The sequence below is a fragment of the Triticum aestivum genome, chromosome 3A (genome assembly GCF_018294505.1).
Source record: "Triticum aestivum cultivar Chinese Spring chromosome 3A, IWGSC CS RefSeq v2.1, whole genome shotgun sequence".
Taxonomy (NCBI): Eukaryota; Viridiplantae; Streptophyta; class Magnoliopsida; order Poales; family Poaceae; genus Triticum; species Triticum aestivum.
The window spans coordinates 653,992,908-653,998,907 of record NC_057800.1 but is presented as its reverse complement, the minus strand read 5'-3'; positions in this window follow the sequence as shown (position 1 = coordinate 653,998,907).

The following is a 6,000-nucleotide window of genomic DNA, read 5'->3' as shown; positions in this document are numbered from 1 at the left end:
ACTCTTCCTTACGGCTCCCCTGTGCCTAGTGATTTCTCGTGCTCGATTCATCCCATTCTAGTATATCTACTTGGCTATCCTTAGAAAAGTCAAAAGATAAGGAGCTCAACCTGTGGAAATCCTACTACCATCGGTTGTCACATTCGTTCCCACTTACCGCAGGGATGGATCAAGTAACTGGTGATTCTTTTCAAGGTCAGATGCTTTTTGGGCTTATTTTCTAAAAAATCTTCATTTTGATCGAAAAAACCCGGGGTTAGGCGAATGCGCGGGTACTCTTGATCTGGCTGCTCCATGTAAATTTCCTCATCCAACTCCCCATTAAGGAAAGCTGTCTGCCCATCTGATGAACGAGAAGACCGTGCGAGGCAGCCCGTGATAGTAGTACTCGAATGGTGGTAAATGTAGCCACAGGTGAGTAAGTATCAAAGAAATGCCTACTTTTGCTGCTATGCGGATGGAGGACTTTTGGGCCTGGCATTACGAGAAATCGGGATAGTTCTCTGTCCGTTCTGCTTACCGGATGTTGATAAAAACGAAGCAGCGACAGGGTACCCGTGGATCCACTATGCAATAGACCACTCGGGTAGTGTTGCCATAGGCGACACATAGAGCCTGCACTGTCAGATGGGAGAGCGCCAACAGCCTTTGGACGATGTTAGGAACGGGGGACCTTGAAGGATCAAGAAGAGAAACATCTGAGCCACCGTCAGACTCATCACCGTCGGAGCCAACGTTGTCAGGCGCCTGAATAGCATGGGATCAGTCCATCATCGCCCGCAGCTTCACTTCACTTCAGTTCAGCTCAGCATACTAGGGAGACCACGGGGAATGTGAGAGTACTGACATATGACCCAATCGCGACAAAGCCTTGTGCTGCAACAACTGTGGCTAGGGATAAGAGTTCCTCGGCTGCAGCTTCCAATAACTAAGCTCGCGTAAAAGTATTAGTTAGCGGGTCTTGGTTGAATAGTGGATCTTGGTTGAGAAACTGATAGATAGAGATTGATCTGTTTGCTCTCCGCTTAGTGGTTTCTTACTCAGTCTCCTCATCTGAATAGATGGTCGCACGCTTCAACTAGAATCCAAACCATAGTAGAACGGGGGATCAAAAGGAAACTTCAGAGCTGGAATATATAATCTCCAGTAGTACACTTAGCCCTTCGGCCTTATTTCAACTTGAACATGAATTTGCAGCACATTTTGGCGTTATTATATTAACATAAGCATTGAACACTGACGGCTAGCCCATACATGCAAACACAAGAAATCAAACCAAACAAAGACACTTAGCATAGGAGTAGATCAGAATCAAACTAAGACAAATAACACCTGACATGAAAACAAATGTCTCCAGACACTTATTGAATTTAAACCAACCTTAGAAAACTAAAAAGAGTCTACGGACTCTTCTATTCTAGCGAGATGCTACGAATAAAGAGCACTTGCTGCTCCACCCGCAGCGCTTCCTGCCTCTCCTCCAAACCCTCTATGCGCTCTCTGGTAGCACGAATGCGCACTTCTTTCTTTGCAGGATCCATTGTTCTAACACTTCTCAACTGGTTGTTTAGCACTCTACGGTGCCCTTCAATCTCATTTTTCAGTTGCTCCGTTTCGGTAGCAATTGCAGAAAGGCTATTTGCGGTTGCAGCATCCATAGCAATGCGTGCTAGTACTCAATTTCTTTGTGATGAAGTGAAGATATCTATATACCATTTATAGAGTGGTAGAGTAATATCGCCATGCAGTATGAATTGCATGGCTGCATGCAGCCTTTATGAACAAACAAACTTTGCAGAGCCGTTTCACCTAATCGATTCTGTCGGCAGATCATCCATGTCACGAATTGAATGCCAGGCACAATTCTTACTAGTTCTCCGCCTTACTTTTTTTAGTTAAAGACTATCAGGCCTGGAAATGGAAACTTTGGACCCGGGAGACGGTTTGATGTCTCGTACATAGCCAGCCCAGGGCGCTGCCCATAAGGGTCACTGTATGTAGGTTTTCAGCTCTAAGGTCCCCACTCATCACAATCGTTGGCCCTCATCCCGCATTGGAGCATAGCGTTAGTATCTTTCGGTGTATCGACAACATAGGCACTTGATCTATTTGAACTTTAAACCACAAGGGAAGTTTTCACATAAGCTGCCTTTCTCCCGTTAAAAGGTGGGTACCTTTCCATAAATCCTTCTCCCGTGCATGCTATTCTCCTGTTCCCCCGAAGGGCGGTATCAATACGGCAACCCGAAAGCTCGTTATCAAAGTGGTCTCTTCTCAAAAGCTTATCTGCCAGATGAAAACAAGTTCATAGTAACAGGTGGCCGTTGAGCTCCTAGTTTGACTGTTGGTGCCAGACTAGAATGGAAGAATGCCCATAATACTGAAATGAAGAAGAATACCTCACTAATAAGAAATAGAGCAACTCCCATTGATAAAAACCATAATCTGATTCAAGATCAAGTCTTACTGAAATTGGATTTCCTTTTCGTGCCATATGTCGCTTATACTTTACTTTTTCCCCTTTCCACCCTTTCCTCTATTTGTTTGATAGGGTCTTCGTTTTATTCGAATTCTAAACCCATTGTCATCCATAGTTTCCTTGTCGACGCGAAGGGGCCAGCAGCCCCCAAACCAAAGTCTGAGATCAGAACTCATACCGCGGTTGTGGCTTGAAGGTCGCATGCAAGTTCTTCAATATTTAGAGAGTATGTGTTAGTACGAGATCGCGCTATCAACTTATTTCATCTTTCTCGATGATTAGGACAAAATTGTATCCCTTAGGAACCGTACATGCACCTTTGTTTGGATGCCGATCGAACATTGTTACAATACTAAATACTTGAAGGCCACACGCAATTGACTCACCTACATTTTATGCTCCCACCCTTTTGTAGAAAAAGCCATCCTGGGAAGATATGGCTTAAACTATCTTTTTCATTCTGTTTTCTTTTTATATGCAATTTATAGTTAACTCAAAATTGGTTCGTTCCATAGAGATAATACTTGGAAAAGGAAGCTATGCTAAAAGCAAAATCGCAAATAAGTTCAAACATCAAAGGTACCTGTCTACATCTACCTACCCGAAGCTACTAAAACAGCATCAAGACTTGAAAGCGAGGAGATAGCAAGCAATGTGACATGTCGATACACACAAGAAAGCGCCATCCATCCCTCGAACTGAGTGAGGTGACACCTTTTTTACTATTTCTATGTAGTGAGATTGCGATTGAACAAACAAGAGGGTCTGGGAAAGTCTGCTGTGGCTTGTTCGAATAGCAACCTATACTATCATTCTGTTCTTAAAATAAAGTAAACATCGACGCCCCAATGTCTATCGAAGCCTTGAATAACCCAAAGCATTGGCAAGATTCACCCTAAGAATAAATAAGAAGATTCCTTGTATCTTCGGTGGATAGACAGGGCGCAAACCACCCCTATTGCTGTTGACTTCTCCGCCCGAGGTAACATAATGTAATGCCCGAGAACCCACCTGTCCACCTTAAGCTCAGAATAATGCAGAAGCAAAGGACGAGCCTATCGATGAGGATGAACACCATACTTGTTTCCTCTGGCTGACTGGCACTTGAGCCTTCTTCTTCTATTAGCTTCTTTTTATCGAAAGAAGCCTCTAATGGCGCCTTAGCCTATGTTGAGACTGGCCTGCCTGCGTGGAATCTAAAAAATAATGAAATCCATTCACACAAGCTGGACCATTGCCTTCGGCAATGCCCTAATTCCTTTCCTATCTTTCTTCTTTTTCTCAAGGACCTGTAAGAAGAAGAAAATCCCTTTCTTGAATGGCCGAGGAAGAGGCAGCACTGAACAGAACAAGATCCCCCTCTACCTATCCTTGGGGCTGTGCGCATTCTTAAACTTGAGCTGGGTAGGACTCAGGAGAAGGGTGCCTCGGGAGATAAGTAGTTCCTCACCTAAAGCCCTCGTAGTGTCTAAATAGTGGACCAGAAATATGACATCCTTCCCGTTGTACTAGATTTTATCTGGTTAAAGCCAGGTGTGCACATTATATCATTATAGAAGATATAGAAGATACTGCCATGCCAGCTGTTTCTTATTGGTAAGCTTGCTTTTCGTCGAATGTCTCTAAAGAGTGATGGTGAGTCGAGTAGCATGAATTGTCTATCTAAGGGGTCGCTAATGCGTTATTTGTATAGGATCTTAGTTATTATTGTCAGCTAGATCTACATAATATGCTTCACGCGGAGCCCTTACTTGGTTCGATTAGCATTTTTCTTATCATCCATCCACATAGGGAGAAAGGCCAAGGGCCCAGTGGAGTGATAAAATGAACTATCCAAATTAAGCTAATCCCGTGTCCAAGTTCAAACCCCACATAGCCACTCTTCTTGATCGCCCACCATCACTTGAACCAAAGAATCAACCCGTCAAAAGTTAGTACGCACTGCTAGATCCTGGAAATAGCTCATTATCTGGTAAGCCGACGAGGATGCATCACATATATATGTGACATCCGCAACCTCAGATTTGGGTTTAGCATTTACCTATTTCCTTCCATCCAACATGGGAAGGGATCCCTCCATGTGCTCTCTATGACACTTGGCCTGATTGTTACCACCGGTATCTCTCCTCGCATGCAGTTGATGACCATCTCGCCCATGGCCTTTGTGAACACATAAGTGTCTTGCCAACCATAGAGTTTGGCCCTATGAATAAATAAATGGCACAAATCAAATACTTCATGTGTGTATCCGTATCTACAGACATGAGAAAGTAACATGGAAATACTAGTACCTCGACTACCTAACTCTTTCATTTCTTGAGTAACAGAAGCAGAGGCAGAAGAATGCCTTCTAGAGTCAAAAGCCAACTTGATCTCAGCCTCGATGTCCAACATGGTATTCTGATGTGCCGAAAAATCTGAGGAACCTATCCCCTTTGTTATGGTATCCCCTAAGCAAAATGGCTTCTCTAGTATCAAACATTGCCTTTGCCCATTCACATATGCTGTTTGGCCAAAAACATGACATGCAAACATACTGCTAAAGCTTGTTTGTAAGCTTTTGAGATTAATAGAAACATGTTACCATTTGATTTCGACCACAAGAAACTCTTATTTGGCATTCTGACCTATTGATACTTGCAAGAAGAGCTTCAGTCTTCGAAACCGCTGCGCGAAACTCATTATCTGGAATGGCCCCACGGTGTTGATGTCTAGTGCTACATCATACCTGCAAGTTGCAATAATTTTATTGCTATGGAATGTGAACTTACACATTTAGTAATGGAAGCAATCCTTGGTGCAAGACTAGTATAGCTTCACGAACCTCTCATCAAAAGTGGTATTTGCTGCAGAGTTTACGATAACATCCACTTCTTCCGCGATCTCTTTGGCTAACTCAGGAGCAATGCCAATGTAGGCTTCCCTGAAATTACCAACGACTGGAACCTGCTTGCTTAATACAAAGCTGTGGTAGTTTTTCCCATGGATTTCCTGTAAACATCTGAACAACTCAGTATCTTCTACCTGTATTGCAGACGAAAAATATGGTCATTTGCATGAAGAATAGAAAGTAGTCCGAAGTAATCATCATACCTCGTTCTTCAATCTTTTCATGGCTGCTTCATTGTCCTTGGCCTTGATCAACACGTATATTTTACCAACATCAGGATTTGTCCTTAAAATGGGATCGATAAGAACTGATGATCAGAATCATACAAAGTAGAATGGAAGAACAAAGGAAGGAAGTCAGGTAGCTTAGAGCAAGACAAAAGCAGAATGGAAGAACAGACTAAAAGTGGGGGGCCAGACAGAAACTGTCTCACTCAAACTGGCATTTGAAAATGCTACCCGCCCTTCCCCTATTTCTGCATTTCATTCTTCTATTCCTTCTGCTTGCTTTTCTAGTTAAGCTGCTCATAAACTAGATCCATAACTTACTCACTCAGATATTTACTAGAGCTTGGCAGTGAATGAAGGAGACTCCGAATCCTATTTAGATTGCACGAAGGGCTTGGAAAGAG